At 52.0% G+C, this 17,641-nt stretch overlaps 1 long non-coding RNA gene and 1 other non-coding gene across 6 annotated transcripts in view; one reads left to right on the plus strand and one right to left on the minus strand.

Annotated features, from left to right (window-relative positions):
* LOC145536928 (uncharacterized) overlaps window positions 1-17,641 on the minus strand; it is a 453,923-nt gene that overhangs the window by 407,638 nt on the left and 28,644 nt on the right. The gene's annotated exons all lie outside the window — the stretch shown is intronic.
* Window positions 11,252-11,324, plus strand: TRNAE-UUC (transfer RNA glutamic acid (anticodon UUC)). The gene has a single exon. It is a non-coding gene; the product is annotated as a tRNA-Glu (tRNA).

Below are 17,641 nucleotides of genomic sequence, written 5' to 3' on the forward strand. Positions count from 1 at the left end.
ATTTGCCTATTAAATCCTTGCCATGGCCAATTTCACATATTTAATTATCTCGCTTCAGTATAATGTGGGTCTATTTATCACCTCCCCAATGGAGCATCTACATTCTCTGTATTTGAAATGATGTTTGCAAAAAAGTCCTTGCATATAGCCATCTCTCTTTCTCTCTCTCTTTCTCTTTGTGTGTGTGTGTGTGTGTGTGTGTGTGTGTGTCTATCTCTTAATAGAGCTTCTAATCAATGGTTCATAAGCTGCAAGTCCCCAGAGATTCAGGCAACTGTGGTTCATCCCTTCTCAGTTACAAACAGATGGCTTCCACCAGCTCAGAGCTCTGCCAGCTCCAGAACAGTTTTTGAAAAGTCTAAGTGTGTTCCTTACAGGGAAAAGTGAAACCGTTAGTCACTCAGTCCTGTCCGACTCTTTGCGACACCGTGGACTGTAGCCCGCCGGGCTCCTCTGTCCTCGGGATTCTCCAGGCAAGAATACTGGAGTGGGTTGCCATGTCCTTCTCCAGGGGATCTTCCTGACCCAGGGATGGAACCCAGTTCTCCTACATTGCAGGCTGATTCTTTACCGTCTGAGCCACCAGGGACGCCCACCCAGGAATGATTTCAACATTAGCCACCAGGGACGCCCACCCAGGAATGATTTCAACATGAGCTACCAGGGACGCCCACCTAGGAATGATTTCAACATGAGCCACCAGGGACGCCCACCCAGGAATGATTTCAACATGAGCTACCAGGGAAGCCCACCCAGGAATGATTCCAACATCCATAACAAGTGAGTTGGAAACGGGAAATGAAAAATGGAACACATTTGCTTTTTCCTTGGCTGTGAACAATGAGCAGCAAGCCCAGAACACTGTCTACAAAAACAGAAGTTTTATTTAAGAGGCGACATAAACTCCATTTTCTTCCCCATAAAACATTGCTTCAAGTCAAGGTTTGGGGGAGGAAAATATTAAATAATGTGTATTTAACCGAGAAGGGCCTACCAGGCGGCTCAGTGGTAAAGAATCCACCCGCCAATGCAGGAGACGTGGGTTCCATCCCCGGGTCGGGAAGATTCCCTGGAGGAGGAAACGGCAACCCACTCCAGGATTCTTGCCTGGAGAATCCCACGGACAGAGAAACCTGGTGGGCTATAGTCCACGGGGCTGCAAAAGAGTCGGACACGACTTAGCACCTAAACAACCACCAGCACCCCAGGTAACTCAGAGCAGGAAAGCAGTGAGTGTGGCATGTTCTCTCCAGCTCCCGCCCAGCTAAGAAACAGGACGCTCTGCAGGTGTCCAGGGCAGACACCAGGCAGGCAGCACTAGAAGTCTGGGAGGGGGGAGCCTGCTGAGAATAACAGGTCCCCCACATCTCTGTGAGTTCCCTTGGAAACTGGCAGGAGGCCACCTCCTGAAAGCTCCCCAGAGAGGCCCCAAACCACAGGAAAGCTCTGCCAGGCCAGCCAAAGTGTGAGTTCCACCCTCGTGTCTGATTCTTTGCCACCCCATGGACTGTAGCCCACCAGGCTCCTCTGTCAGGGGATTCTCCAGGCAAGAATACCAGAGTGGGTTGCCATGCCCTCCTCCAGGGGAATCTTCCCTGACCCAGGGACTGAACCCGAGTCTCCTGCACTGCAGGACGCTTTAATGCACCAAGACTTGACAGGGGATCCCTCTCTGAATGGGCGAGGGGAGACCCTGGCCCTCATGGCCATGGAGTCCTCATTTCGGGTGCTGTGAGCGTCCTCTGAGAAAATAGGGCACTTTCTCATGAGGACTCACTGGTTTGCTCCGTAATTCTTCTTCCCACACACGGGATTGGGGACTATGGGAGCTCAGGGAGGGGGACCCCTCGCCCCTCTCGCATGCTCTCACCCTCAGGGTGGGGGTACACTCCCTCCTCTGTCTCTCCCCCTCCGGGTGGGGTCCCCTGGGCCCTCTGTCTCTTCCCCCTCAGGGTGGGGGTCCCCTTGCCCCTCAGGCTCTCCCCCTCAGGGTGGGGGTCCCATCCCCCCTCTGTCTCTCCCCTTCCAGGTGGGGTCCCCTCGCCCCTCTGTCTCTCCCCCTCAGGGTGGGGGTCCCCTCGCCCCTCTGTCTCTCCCCCTCCAGGTGGGGTCCCCTCACCCCTCTGTCTCTCACCCTCAGGGTGGGGGTCCCCTCGCCCCTCTGTCTCTCCCCCTCCAGGTGGGGTCCCCTCACCCCTCTGTCTCTCACCCTCAGGGTGGGGGTACACTCCCTCCTCTGTCTCTGCTCCTCCGCGTGGGGTCCCCTCACCCCCCGGTCTCTCCCCCTCCAGGTGGGGTCCCCTGGGCCCTCTGTCTCTTCCCCCTCAGGGTGGGGGTCCCCTCGCCCCTCAGGCTCTCCCCCTCAGGGTGGGGGTCCCATCCCCCCTCTGTCTCTCTCCCTCCAGGTGGGGTCCCCTTGCCCCTCTGTCTCTCCCCCTCCAGATGGGGTCCCCTCGCCCCTCTGTCTCTCCTCCAGGTGGGGGTCCCCTCGCCCCCCTCTCTTCCTCCCTCGGGGGGTCCCCGCACCCCTCTGTCTCTCCCCCTCAGGGTGGGGGTCCCCTCACCCCTCTGTCTCTCCCCCTCCAGGTGGGGTCCCCTCGTCCCTCTGTCTCTCCCCCTCCAGGTGGGGTCCCCTCACCCCTCTGTCTCTACCCCTCCAGGTGGGGTCCCCTCACCCCTCTGTCTCTCCCCCTCAGGGTGGGGGTCGCCTTGCCCCTCTGTCTCTCCTCCAGGTGGGGGTCCCCTCGCCCCACTGTCTCTCCCCCTCAGGGTGGGGGTCACCTCGCCCCTCTGTCTCTCCTCCAGGTGGGGGTCCCCTCGCCCCTCTGTCTCTCCTCCAGGTGGGGGTCCCCTCGCCCCTCTGTCTCTCCCCCTCAGGGTGGGGGTCCCCTCGCCCCTCTGTCTCTCCCCCTCCAGGTGGGGGTCCCCTCACCCCTCTGTCTCTCCCCCTCAGGGTGGGGGTCCCCTCGCCCCTCTGTCTCTCTCCCTCCAGGAGGGGTCCCCTCACCCCTCTGTCTCTCCCCCTCAGGGTGGGGGTCCCCTCGCCCCTCTGTCTCTCCCCCTCCAGGTGGGGTCCCCTCGTCCCTCTGTCTCTCCTCCAGGTGGGGTTCCCTCACCCCTCTGTCTCTCCCCCTCAGGGTGGGGGTCCCCTCGCCCCTCTGTCTCTCCTCCAGGTGGGGTTCCCTCACCCCTCTGTCTCTCCCCCTCAGGGTGGGGGTCCCCTTGCCCCTCTGTCTCTCCCCCTCAGGGTGGGGGTCCCCTCACCCCTGTCTCTCCCCCTCAGGGTGGGGGTCCCCTCGCCCCTCTGTCTCTCCCCCTCAGGGTGGGGGTCCCCTCGCCCCTCTGTCTCTCCCCCTCAGGGTGGGGGTCCCCTCACCCCTCTGTCTCTCCCCCTCCAGGTGGGGTCCCCTCGTCCCTCTGTCTCTCTCCCTCCAGGTGGGGTCCCCTCGTCCCTCTGTCTCTCTCCTTCCAGGTGGGGTCCCCTTGCCCCTCTGTCTCTCCTCCCCCGGGTGGGGGTCCCTTCGCCCCTCTGTCTCTCTCCCTCCAGGTGGGGTCCCCTCAGCCCTCTTGTCTCACCCTCAGGGTGGAGGTCCCCTCACCCCTCTGTCTCACCCTCAGGGTGGGGTTCCCTCACCACTCTGTCTCTCCCCCTCCAGGTGGGGTCCCCTCGTCCCTCTGTCTCTCTCCCTCCAGGTGGGGTCCCCTCAGCCCTCTGTCTCACCCTCAGGGTGGGGGTCCCCTCGCCCCTCTGTCTCACCCTCAGGGTGGGAGTCCCCTCACCCCTCTGTCTCACCCTCAGGGTGGGAGTCCTCTCGCCCCTCTGTCTCTCCCCCTCAGGGTGGGGGTCCCTTCGCCCCTCTGTCTCTCACGCTCATACCTAAAGGTGCACTAGAGATCTTCATGTGAGTGAAGTCTCCACAAATCCGTGGTTCTGGTGACTGACAACTACTGGAATCCCAATAAAAACGACTGTCATTCTTTTCTCCAGCTCTTTAAGATTTTTTTTTTTTGGATGGAGACCACTTTTAAAGTCTTTATTGAATCTGTGACAATACTGCTTGTCTTTTCTGTTTTGGATTTTTGGCCGCACGGCATGTGGGATCCTAGCTCCCTCGTCAGGGATAGAAGCTGCATCTCCCGCATTGGAAGCCCAAGTCTTGACTACTGGATCAGCAGGGAAGTCCCTCCCCTGCCACCAGATTCTTCACCCTGGGGGTCTTTGCACATCCTTAGTCATAACCCTCAGCATGTATGCATGCAATCCATGACACGCTGAACTGGTCACAGCACCCCTGACATCTTGCGTAAAGTGCTTGTTAAGTCGCTCAGTCGTGTCTGACTTGGCGACCCCATGGACTGCAGCACGCCAGGCCTCCCTGTCCATCACCAACTCCCGGAGCTTGCTCAAACTAGTGTCCATCGAGTCGGTGATGCCATCCAACCATCTCATCCTCTGTAGTCCCCTTCTCCTCCTGCCCTCAATCTCTCCCCGGATCAGGATCTTTTCCCATGACCGTCTTACTTTCACTAAAATGGCGTCAACTAAAAAATGAGTCACCTGGGAGTCGAGAGTTTTTTTGTTTGTTTGGTGGTAATGTCAGGATCTTTTCCAAAGAGTCGGCTCTTCCCATCAGGTGGCTAAAGGTTGGAGCCAAGGATATTTTCAAGTGGCGTGCTTTGCGGTGTGAGCAACCTGCCTTCACACACTGGCCCTGGGGCTTATTTGAGGGAGTCCCTTAGCTCTGGGAGCCTCTTCCTACCCAGCAGTGGTAGGTGGGTTCCACTCCCTTCCCTTTCTCACTATCAACTCCCAGGCGGGGCCCTAGTCAGTGCTGCCGGGACCCACCTCACAGCTTTTCCCAACGCACCGCCTCCCACTCTCCCAGCCTTGACTCCTGGCCTCAGAAGCCCCTTCCGGGACTCCATTTCTCCACACCCTTCCCCCTCAGAGGCGCCCGGGGGGATTCCGGGACGAGAGGACCACACCAGCTCAGGGACGCCCTTCCTGCCCCGGGAACCTGGGGAATAAGACCCCCGGCTCTGAGGAAGCCAACACACACAGGAGTTTGTCCTCAGGTTCTTACCCAACTTACACAGGCGTTTCTGCGTAAAAGGATCACGGTGGGGCTGCATCAAAGGAAGGATCTTAAGGAAGAAAGGAGTCCTGCTGCTTCCTTTATGGACAGACAAGGCAGGAAATGGGAAGAAGGGTGTGTCCTGTACTCAGGTTTCCGTCTTTGTAAACACAGGTTCGAACCCTGCGTCAGGAAGATGCCCTGCAGGAGGGCATGGCAACCCACTCCAGGATTCTTGCCTGGAGACTCCCATGGACAGAGGAGCCTGGTGGGCTACGGTCCACCAGGTTGAAGGAGGAAACAGACAGAGCTAGACTCCATCTTAGGCCAGGCTGCGAACATCAGGCTACACGCCTGGTCACCCTCCCAATGGACTCTGAACTTTGTGCCCGGGGTCTATAGAAACGGCATACCATGGAAAACCAGACCCCTGGATAAAAGAGCCTCAGGACTTGGACTCTCCATCACCTAAAAGAATATGCTAATTACCTCTGTAACAGAACAAAGTCATAAATTCCAATATGTTTATCGGAATATGACCACAGGCCTATTGATAAATGTCCACTGTTTAACTATCTAGGTTTATGACACATGAATCATGGGTTAACTTTGATCGTATCTCTCTTTTACCTTGTCCAGACTAGTTTCAGGGAATTTGGGGAGGTGGGTTTGAGCAAGTAGACTTGGGGTATATAAGGTTTTCACAAAAACTGGTCGGGGTCCTTGGCTAAGAGGAGACTCTGCCTTGGGCCCGCCGGCGTCATCAACTGCACTCCACAACCTGCACTGTCCTTCTGAGTGAGGTTGTTTCCCGGAACGCTTGGCTACAACAGGGTCTCAGAGTCGGACAGGACTGAAGCGACTTAGCACGCACACACGCAGGTTGAGGGCTTCCCTGGTGGCTCAGGGGTAAAGAATCTGCCTGCCAACGCAGGAGATGTGGGTTCCATCCCTGATTCAGGAAGACCCCACATGGCACAGAGCAAGGAAACCTGAGCCCCACGGGTACTGAGCCCATGTGCCGTAGAACCCGAGCTTTGCAACAAGAGAAGTCACTGGAATTGCAAGCCCAACCACCGCAACTAGAAAGGAGCCGCCGCTCGCCGCAAATAGAGAAAGCCCAAAGGCAGTGACAAGGACCCAGCACAGACACACATAATTAAATAACCAATTAAAAAAAAAAAAAAATAGGTAAAGCTTAAACACTGAGATTTTCTTCTGAGTAACAACACGGTTCACCCCAACTTTCAAAATGTTTCTAGAAGCGCTGAGCATTTTCCCTCCTTCCACAACTAAATGACCGGCTGTCACCTGAGTCCAGGCAGCCAAGCAGCGAAGCCAGCGAAAGTGGCTTTGCGGGTGATAGTGGGTGAGGGAAAAGGGATGATGTGCATGCTGCCTTGCTCCTTGGTCGGTGTGCACAACATGCACGTTTATTGCATATTATAAAAACCACACAATTATACATCATAGTTTGACTTCCAAGTACACAATACTGAAATCAAACAAATGCAGCTGAGTTATTTACCACTTTCAAGTCTACTGTGGCTTACAACAGATGCTTGCAAACGGACCAGGAACACGACTTCCACTTATAATTTGGATTCAAAAGCACCACACAACTATAAATTAATTTCTAAGTAGACTATTGGGATACAACTTCTGTGTAAACTACTTTTTATTAACTTTCTTTTGTTTACAGTATTTCTCCTGCAAAGGAGGAGGAGAGGAGGGAAGGACAAAGGTGAGCATGAAGAGAAGAGAAAGAAGGAAAAACAGCAGCAACAGCAGAATTTGCCAAGCATCGTGCTGACCAACCAGCCTTGAGGAGATAGGCAGGTAACTTGAGCCGTGTCTGTCTCCATAACAACGTCAGGAACAGCACCTAAGTAATAATAACAGTGACTAACTAACACGCATGCGTAGCCGTCTTCAGGGCAGGAAGACACGCTTGTGAGGACCGTGGAAGGACTTGTCTTTTGCTGCTCAGTCGCTCAGTGGTGTCAGACTCTTTTCAACCACGTGGATGGCAGCACGCCAGGCCTCCCCGTCCTTCACCAGCCCCCGGAGCTTGCTCAAACTCATGTCCATCGAGTCAGTGATGCCATCCAACCATCTCATCCTCTGTCATCCCCTTCTCCTCCCACCTTCAATCTTTCCCAGCATCGGGGTCTTTTCCAATGAGTCAGCTCTTCGCATCAGGCGGCCCAAGTCTGCTGAATGTTGAACATCATGTTTAGAATAATGATGTTCAGGGCTTCCTTGGTGGCCCAGTGGTTAAGAATTTGCCTGCCAATGCAGGAGACACAGGTTCAACCCCCAGTCCAGGAAGATCCTACAAGCCACAGAGCAACTAAGCCTGTGCACCACAATTACTGAAGCCTGAGAGCCTAGGGCCCATGCTCCGCAACCAGAGAAGTCACCGCTCCGCAACCAGAGAAGTCACCGCAAGGAGGAGACTGCCCACTGCAACTAGAGAACAGCCCCGATGTGCCGCAGCTAGAGAAAGCCCTCGCACAGTGAGGAAGACCCACCGCAGCCTGCCTAAGTCCATAAAGACAGAAGAATGATGCTTAAAGACAGATGAGAGGGCTGAAGTCTGACCGATCATTTCACTCATCTTATGGACAGACTGCGGGGTCAAACCTGAAGTGAACCCAGCACCCGCTGGCCTCTGACAGGATCGGGTTTCTGAGCCTTCCAAGCAGAGGAGGAAACCCTGGACTTCTGGGACTCAGGGAAGTCAGCTGTACTCCAGAGGCCTCTGGGGGGACCTACGTGCTGGACATTCACTCCTGGTGATGACTGACACCCAAATATCATCCAAGCAAGCCCGTCTGACGCCTGCTGATCTGTGTGCCTGGATGGTCACCAGCTGTGTGCCCATTGTAATCAAGAGCTCAGAGACACCCTGCAAGACGCAGGAAGTGTATTAATTAGAAACACCTCTGGAGCTTTGGAGGGGGGAGGCAATTCTTGGGTGTTGAGGCCTGCCCCAGCCCACAGAAGCGAGGCCTTGCGCCAAGGACCCCTCCAAAGCTGACTGAGCCCCTCTCTAACTGTTGCCAAAAGCCCCCTGATCATTACTCACAAGCTTCCTCGCTCCCAATTAGGAAAAGGTTGCCCACTCCAGTAAACAACCCCCAAACCAATCACCTAACGCCAGCCTTCCAGCAGGAATTTTCTTTGTCTTGAGACTATCAACACTGGCTGTTAACCCGTGAAAACTGTCTGTCGGGAGGTTGGCCTGAAGCACCTGCAGTGCCCACTTTATCTCTGCTCTTTGTTCTTGGTAGACTTTTCACTCCCTTCTGAAGAGCCCCGTGTCTGGAAACTCTCGTCCAGGTGCTCGGACGGCCTCAACACTGGGCATTTGTATAGAGTATCCGTGTTTAAAAACAACCAGATCACATGATGATCGTTTACTTTTATCTTGTTTCTTCCACTTTCTCTACTTCATACTCAGTGCTCCCATCTGTTTCGCTGTATGTTTTCCCTTTTCTCCATCTCCCTTTTTGTTGTTTGCGCCTTCTGAAGGCCTTATCAAGGGTAGTAGCAAAGCTTCTGTACATACACATATGGGGCTTCCCTGGTGCCTCAGTTGGTAAAGAATCCACCTGCAATGCAGCAGACCTGGGTTCGATCCCTGGGTCAGCAAGATCCCTTGGAGAAGCAAATGACAACCAACTCCAGTATTCTTGCCTGGACAGAGGAGCCGGGAGGGCTGCATTCTATGGAGTCCCAAGAGTCAGACGCAATTTAGTAACTAAACCACCACACACACACATATAAATAGCATGTACAATGTAATCTATATATTTTAGAAAACTTAAAAAAAATTTGCCTATCTAAAAAAATTGATGACATTTTGATTCGACTTGTTTGACTTAGTATGAATCGGATGCTAGATTTCTAATTTATATTCACTCAAAACTCTGATATAGTTCCATGTATTTTGGCATCTAATATTACTGCTAAAGGGCTTCCCCCGGTGGCTCAGTGTTAAAAAATCTGCCTGCAATGCAGGAGATGCGGGTTCAGTCCCCGGGCTGGGAAGATCCTCTAGTGAAGAGAACAGCAACCCACTCCGGTATTGTTGTCTGGAGAATCCCATGGACAGAGGAGCCTGACAGGCCACAGTCCACGGGGTCACAAAGAGTCGGACATGGCTAAAGTGACTGAGCACATGTTCACATCACTGCTAGAAGTCTAGAAAGTTTAATACCTTACTGATTAAAAAAAAATTCTTTTTTTGAACTGGACTTGAAACTTCTAATCCAGTTCTGAGAATATAAAGAAATATCGTCTTGTAAAGAGAAAGGATGCTGTAATAATACCTGGGTTACTCATGCAAATCTCCCGGGGGCCCACAAATCCCAAAATGCTTCTGTATGAGTTTGCTGCCACAACACGGCACCCCAGATGGAGGCTTCCACGACACAAATGGAATTCACAGCTCTGGAGGCTGTCAGCCCCAGATCAACATGCAGGCAGGCTGGCTACCCGTAACTCCCGTCTCCTGGCCGTCTCCTCATTGGGTCCTCACACGGTCATCCCTCTGAGTATGTCTGTGTCCTTATCTCTCTTATAAGGCCACGGGTCAGAAGGAATCAGGGCCCAACCTAATGACCTCACCTTACCGTCAGTACTTCCTCAAAGCCCCATCTCCAATTACCGTCACCTTCGGAGGCCCTAAGTGTCAGGATCTCAACATAGGATTTCTGGAGGTGACATCGTTCAGTCTAGAGCAGCTTCTCAGAAAAAAAAAAATACACACACACACACACACACACACACACACTCTCTCTCTCTCTCTCTCTCTCTCTCTCTCTCTCTTCAGGGCTTCCCTAGTAGCTCAGACGGTAAAGAAATCGGCCTGCAATGGAGTCCACCCATGTTCCATCCCTGGGTCGGGAAGATCCTCAGGAGGAGGGCATGGCAACCCACTCCAGTATTCTTGGCCAGGAAAAATCCCATGGACAGAGGAGCCTGGCGGGCTACAGTGCACGGGGTTGCAAAGAGTCTCACTTAGCAAGCAGAGGCTCACTTAAGAACATGGGAGTTTGGGTCTGTCAGTTCAGTTCAGTCGCTCAGTCATGTCCAACTCTTTGTGATCCCATGAATCTCAGCACGTCAGGCCTCCCAGTCCATCACCAACTCCCGGAGTCTACCCAAACCCATGTCCATCGAGTCAGTAATGCCATCCAACCATCTCATCTTCTGTCGTCCCCTTCTCCTCCCGCCCCCAATCCTTCCCAGCATCAGGGTCTTTTCCAATGAGTCAACTCTTCGCATCAGGTGCCCAAAGTATTGGAGGTTTCAGCTTCAACATCAGTCCTTCCAATGAACACCCAGGACTGATCTCCTTTAGGATGGACTGGTTGGATCTCCTTGCAGTCCAAGGGACTCTCAAGAGTCTTCTCCAACACCACAGTTCAAAAGCATCAATTCTTCAGCACTCAGCTTTCTTCACCGTCCAACTCTCATATTCATACATGACTACAGTAAAGGTCATTTTGTGCATGGGCAGACCTGGGAACCATGAGAGTTGGACCATAAAGAAGAATGAGCACCTTAGAATTGATGCTTTAAAATCGTGGTGCTGGAGAAGACGTGAGAGTCCCTTGGACATCAAGGAGATCAAACCAGTCAATCTTTAAGGAAATCAACCCTGGATATTCATTGGAAGGACTGAAGCTGAAGCTCCAGTACTTTGGCCCCCTGATGCAAAGAGCCGAATCATTGGGAAATGGTAAAGGTCATGGTAAAACCATAGCCTTGACTAGATGGACCTTTACTGGCAAAGTAATGTCTCTGCTTTTTAATATGCTATCTAGGTCGGTCATAACTTTCCTTCCAAGGAGTAAGCGTCTTTTGATTTCATGGCTGCAGTCACCATCTGCAGTGATTTTGGAGCCCAAAAAATAAAGTCTGCCACTGTTTCCACTGTTTCCCCATCCATTTCCCATGAAGTGATGGGACCAGATGCCATGATCTTAGCTTTCTGAACGTTGAGCTTTAAGCTAACTTTTTCACTCTACCTCCTTTATAATATAACTGAAGCATAAATAATATACCATAACATTATACCTCAATAAAGAATCATCAACCACCTGTTTTTTGGTGGGGAGGCTAGATTTTGGGTGATGAAAGAAATGGACTATATTCCTTGGACTTCCCTGGTGTCCCAGTGGTTAGGACTTGGCGCTTTCACTGCCAAGGGTCCAGGTTCAATCCCTGGTCAGGGAACTAAGATCTCATAAGCTTGGTCAGGGAACAAAGATCTCATAAACCTGGTCACAGAACTAAGATCTCATACGCCTGGTCAGGGAACTAAGTTGTCATAAGCCATGCAGCACAGCCGAAAGGAACAGAACGAAGGGACAAAATAGGCAATTAAATGGTTAATCCCACGAGGGGATTATACGTAGAAAACTATGGGAAACTCCTGTATGTTAATGATTACTCCAGAAAGCAGGTTGGCTTAACCGCAAAACCCAGCTGGCTTGCTTAGCAACAAAAGCATGCTGCAGAAGCACGGGATGCGCCCCCAAACTATGAAACAATGGTGACAGGAGCCCCACATCCTGTCCAGGGAGCTCAGTGAGTTCAGCTCAGTTCAGTTCACTAGCTCAGTCGTGTCCGACTCTTTGTGACCCCATGGACTGCAGCACGCCAGGCCTCCCTGTCCATCACCAACTCAGTAAGTTAATGACTCTCAAAACGGGCTCTGTGCACATAAGAAACAATCGTTTATGGGAAGGTGACTTTTCAACATGAAAGATCCTTGTTGTACTCGGACCTGAAAATATTTTCCAAAGTGCTTTACGACAGCCCCGGCCTGACCACACGGGGACAAATTTCCCTGCCCTACCTGGGGGAGGAACTGATGATGGAAACAACGTATATTCAAGAGAGACAAAGGTCTTCTCCTCCGACTCCTTCCTCTGAGTATAAAACTGCAGCCCGCTGAGTTCTGGGGTGGCACTTCTCGCCCACCTGTTTGGAAGCCTCAGAAGGATCCTATTCCATTAGATCATTCTTATCTGCCACTTTGCTCTCATTGAATTCTCTTCTGCTCTGACATGAAGGACTGGGGTTACCAGAGCTCCTCAGAGCCCCTTGAAATGACACCAGTTGGTTTCACAGCCAGAATAAAAAAAAAAAAAGGAATATATTTTCAAATAACTCCCAGCTGTGAGTGAGAGATTAAAAATAATGAATATCCATACTGAGGTAATTCAGGAGAAAATGCATGAAATATACCCATCTCTTCTACAAGTCAGCTTCTAGACGGACTGCCTTCTCCGCTCCTGTTCCTCCCGTCCCGAACATCCCCGCGTGTCCACCCCACTGCCCCTGCTGAGACCTCACCTGGCCCTTTGCCACACACCACCACAGAGTCACCCCAGGAGCCTCTTTCTGCAACCCCCGTGCGTGTGTGTGCTGAGTCACTCGGTCGTGTCCGACTCTTGGCAACCCCATGGACTGTAGCCTCGCCAGGCTCCTCCGTCCACGGGATTCTCCGGGCAAGAACGCTGGAGTAGGGAGCCATGCCCTCTTCCAGGGCGCCTTCCCCACCCAGAGATCGAACCCGTACCTCCTGCGTTAGCACTGAGCCACCAGGGAAGCCCCACCGTCCCCCACAGAGAATCCCTACAATGAACTGGGTCTCCTCTGTGCCAAGGTGGCTCCTGACGGAGGCTCTCGAGGGGGAAGGGCAGCCTGACTCGTCCCCAGCACTTCGACTCAGCCGGGCAGTTCCCTTCCTCCTGTTCACAGGGGCGAACCTCTAACACAGCTCTGCTCCAGAATCTCACCCGCAGGAACGGCAAGCGCCCCTCTGCCTGTGGCTTCCCTTCCTATCGACCTTCTTGCGCCCTTTCGCACCACAGGCCGCTTCCAGCGAGACTCAGGATCTGCATCACTTTAACAGGTTCCAGTGGTCATGTATGAATGTGAGAGCCGGACCAAAGAGAAAGCTGAGCGCCAAAGAATCGATGCTTTTGAACTGTGGTGTTGGAGAAGACTCTTGAGAGTCCCTTGGACTGCAAGGAGGTCCAGCCAGTCCATCCTAAAGGAGATCAGTCCTGGGTGTTCACTGGAAGGATTGATGCTGAAGCTGAAAGTCCAATACTCTGGCCACCTGATGCAAAGAACTGACTTATTGGAAAAGACCCTGATGCTGGGAAAGATTGAGGGCAGGAGGGGAAGGGGACGACATAGGATGAGATGGTCAGATGGCATCACCGACTCAACGGACATGCGTTTGAGTAAGCTGTGGGAGTTGGTGACGGGCAGGGAGGCCTCGAGCGCTGCAGTCCATGGGGTCGCAAAGAACCGATTCTTCACTTGCTCACACGACTGAGCAAGTGAACAACAACAAACGTGTAAAACGGAACTAGTGGGAAGCTGCTGCAGAGAACAGGGAGCTGAGCTGAGCGCTCTGTGCTGACCCAGAGGGGTGGGCTGGCGTGCCGGTGGGGAGGGGAGCTCAAGAGGGAAGGCATGTATGTATACTTGTGGCTGGTTCCCAGTTGTACAGCAGAAACTAACACAACATTACAAAGCTGTTATTGTTGTTCAGTCGGTAAGTCATGTCCGACCCCATGGACTGCAGCACGCCAGGCTTCTCTGTCCTTCATCAACTCCCTGAGTTTCCTCAAACCCATGTCCATGGAGTCAGTGATGCCATCCAACCATCTTATCCTCTGTCGTCCCCTTCTCCTCCCGCCTTCAATGTTTCCCAACATCAGGGTCTTTTCCAGTGAGTCAGCTCTTCGCATCAGGTGGCCAAAGGATTGGAGCTTCAGCATCAGTTCTTCCAATCATATGCCAACCTAAAACAAAACGAACTATGGGCTTTGCTGGTGGCTCAGTGGTAAAGAATCCGCCTGCTAAAGCAGGAGACGTGGGTTCGATTCTTGATCCGGGGAAGATCCCACATGACTCCAAGCAGCTAAGCCTGTGTGCCACAACTTGTGAGCCTGTCTTTGCAGCCTGGCAACTGCAACTACCACAGCCCAGGAGCGCTAGGGCCCGTGCTTCCGGACCAGAGAAGCCCCCGCGATGAGAAGCATGCACAGGGCCACTAGAAGGTAGCCCCTGCTTGCGGCAACTACAGAGAAGCTTCAGCAGCGACGAAGAGGCAGCGCGGCCACCAACAAAGAAAGAAAATTGCAAAAAACAATGAAATAAAATATTTAGAAACAAACAAAAATAATTAAACATACAATAAACAGCTCTTTCCTTTCTTGCCTCCTGGGCCTGCCTTAAGTTTTTATGCAGAGAGAATCTTCACTGAAATCACGGGGTCTGCAAACTAGCCTTAAAGGAGGACCAAATCCAGGCCAGGCCGTGCTATTTTTTTTTTTTTTTTTATGGCCCTAGAGAGAAAGAATATTTTTTAAATCTCTTTTTTAATCGTTGAAGAAAATCAAAAGCAGACTTGGTGACACGTGCAAACGACTGACCGTTGACATTTCAGTCCTCACCTGCCTCTTTACGAGCACACGGACACCCTCGTGGGTTCGGCACTGTCGGTGGAAGCTTCTACACCGCAGTGCAGAGCTGAGTGGCTGCAAAGACTAAAGTATTTACTGTCTGACACGCAACGGGAAAAGCCTGCTGATCCCAGCCTCAAAGGTAACCCTCCACTCTCTCTATTCTAGGACTTAAGTAAGACTTGACCGGCTGGCCGACCAGTTCTCCTTTTGATATGCAAAGCTGGCCGTAAATCCCCCTTCTGCCCGAGAAAGCCTGTCTTTCAGGATCACCAGCCTCACCTCAGGCTCTCAAACACACAATGCGCTTTGCGAGTGGAGGTGAACAAAATCCCCTTTCTCCCTGAGAAAGCCTGCCTTTCAGGATCACCAGCTTCACCTCGGGCTCTCAAAAAGACAGTGGGCTTTGGAAGCGGAGGTGAACGATGACCTCATTATTTCTTCTTTCCACTCCGGCTTTAGAAATCCTTACCGAGCATTTTAGATAATGGATGATTCCGGCTCCCCGGAGGGGGTTGGAGGGGAGGCTGAGCCCAAGGACAAGCAAGAGCAACAGGGCTATTTTTCATCAACTATCACCTTCAGTGCAAACACAAAATAAACTATCACCTTCGGTGCAAACACAAATGATACCGTGGAAGGCAGGGAGGAACATAAAACGGTCAACAGAGCAGGGGCCGTGGGGCTTAAAGAGACAGGAATAACTGAGGGGCTGAACAAGACCCCGTAGGGCTGAGGAGGATGGCGCGGAGGGCAGACAGGAGGGAAGGGCATAGCACCCTCCCCCTAAAAAAAATAACGGAAGCAAAAGTCTCAGAACCGAGAGGCGCCGGTGAGGGGTGAAGCTCGTGTGGTTCTTCCAGGAGCTGGATGCTATCTGCAGACTAGGAGATCCTGCGAAGGACGGAAACACAGTGACCCCTTAAAAGGCAAGCAGTTATAAAAAAAAAAAAAAAAAGTCGTTGCAAATTCACAGAACCTTGATGAACTCATCAGTGATAAAGGTTGGTAGCCAGTACTGTCCGTCCCAGCTGTTACAGTTTATGGCAGGAGTGTAAAAATTTTGCATGTGTTTTAAAAAAAACTTAAAAGACAAGTGGTTACTCTTCCCCCATGTTCTGAAGCAGATGAACCAATGTTGCAATCACTCTAGATACATTCTGTCAAAGTGCTAAAGGGGGTGCAATACATCTTGCAACCCAGGTGCTGAGATTTAACTGCCTGCAGGCAGCATTTGAGAGAAACTCAGGAAACATATGCAACTGAATCACACCCTTATACACCTTAATGACACCCTATCTCATGAACACAAGGAAAAACACAAATGAGAAGGACCGTGAAGACAAAGCTCAGGGCAAGGGCAACCCGAGCATCCGGACAGCCTCTTTTTGTTTCCCCACAAGCTTCACACTCTGCTCTTTCGGAGCTAGATGCTCTGTGAATCCTTGTGTCTTTAACAGTCCTGTTTTTTGAGGGGTTTTTTTGGCAGTCCCCTCCAATTCCCACTTAGGGCTTCCCTGGTAGCTCAGTTGGTAAAGAATCTGCCTGCAATGCAGGAGACCCCTGGTTTGATTCCTGGGTCAGGAAGATCCCCTGGAGAAGGGAGAGGCTCCCCACTCCAGTATTCTTGGGCTTCCCTGGTGGCTCAGCTGGTAAAGAATCCGCCTGCAATGCAGGAGACCTGAGTTCGATCACTGTGTCAGGAAGATCCCCTGGAGGAACGACAATGGGAACCTCTTCCAGTATTCCTGCCTGGGAAATCCCATGGGCAGAGGAGCCTGGTGAGCGACAGTCGATGGGGTCTCAGAGAGTCGAACATGTCTAAATCAGCTGAGCATGCACGCACACGTTCGATAAACAGCACTGCAATGAACACTCCAAGATACGCAATTCCCAGGGACTTCCCTGGTGGTTCAGTAGTTAAGAAAGTCTGCCTGCTGATGCCAGAGACACAGGTTTGATCCCTGGTCGGGGAAGATCTCACATGCCTCGGAGCAACTAAGCCCTGTGCCCCACAACTACCAAGCCTGTGCTCAGAAGCCACAAAAGAAGCCACTGCAGTGAGGAGCCCACAGACCGAAACACAGTGTAAAAAGATACGCAATTCCCAGTTAGCAAACTCAAAGGAACGAAAATGAGTCCCTAAGTGGTCGTGACTGGGACCAAATAAAATAGGAAATCACAGGGAGTCTAGTTTATCTTAATTTATAGAGATGTTGGTGTAGGAGAAGGCTCTTGAGAGTCCCTTGGACTGCAAGGAGATCCAACCAGTCCATCGAAGGAAATCAGTCCTGAATATTCATTGGAAGGACTGATACTGAAGCTAAAGCTCCAATCCTTTAGCCACCTGATGCGAGGAACTGACTCACTGGAAAAGACCCTCCCTGATGCTGGGAAAGACTGAAGGCGGAAGGGGAAGGGGATGACAGAGAGTGAGACGGTTAGATGGCATCACTGACTCGATGGACATGAGTTTGAGTAAGCTCCGGGAGCTGGTGATGGACAGGGAGGCCTGGCGTGCTGCAGACCATGGGGTCCCAAAGAGTCGGACACAACTGAGCGACTGAACTGAACTGATAGAACAGATGTGTTTTGAACTACTGAGTGAAAATAAAGTGACGCAGTGCCTTCCTGGGATTCCTTTATAGAAGAACTACCTGCAGATCCTTGCAGAATGCATCTGAGCACCATGAGAGAAAGACATGAGCGAAGGTAAAGAAAATATCAGGTGTTTTTTTTTTCCCACTGGACACCTTCCGACCTGAGGGGCTCATCTCCCAGTGTCATCTCTTTTTCCCTTTTCATCCTGTCATGGGTCTCCAGGCAAGAGTACTGGAGTGGTTTGCCATTCCGTCCTCCAGTGGGTCCCAGTTTGTCAGAACTCTCCACTATGACTCGTCCATCTTGGGCGGTCCTGCACGGCACGGCTCGTAGCTTCGTTGAGTTACACAAGCTTTGCCATGACCAGGCAGTGATCCCTGAAGACGCCCAGAAAAAATAGTTCAGATTTATTATGCATTGCAATAGCAAAAAAAAAAAAAAAAATTAACCAGTTAATCATAA

This window comes from Giraffa tippelskirchi, chromosome X, assembly GCF_054371585.1.
Source record: "Giraffa tippelskirchi isolate mGirTip1 chromosome X, T2T-mGirTip1v1.2.pri, whole genome shotgun sequence".
Taxonomy (NCBI): domain Eukaryota; kingdom Metazoa; phylum Chordata; class Mammalia; order Artiodactyla; family Giraffidae; genus Giraffa; species Giraffa tippelskirchi.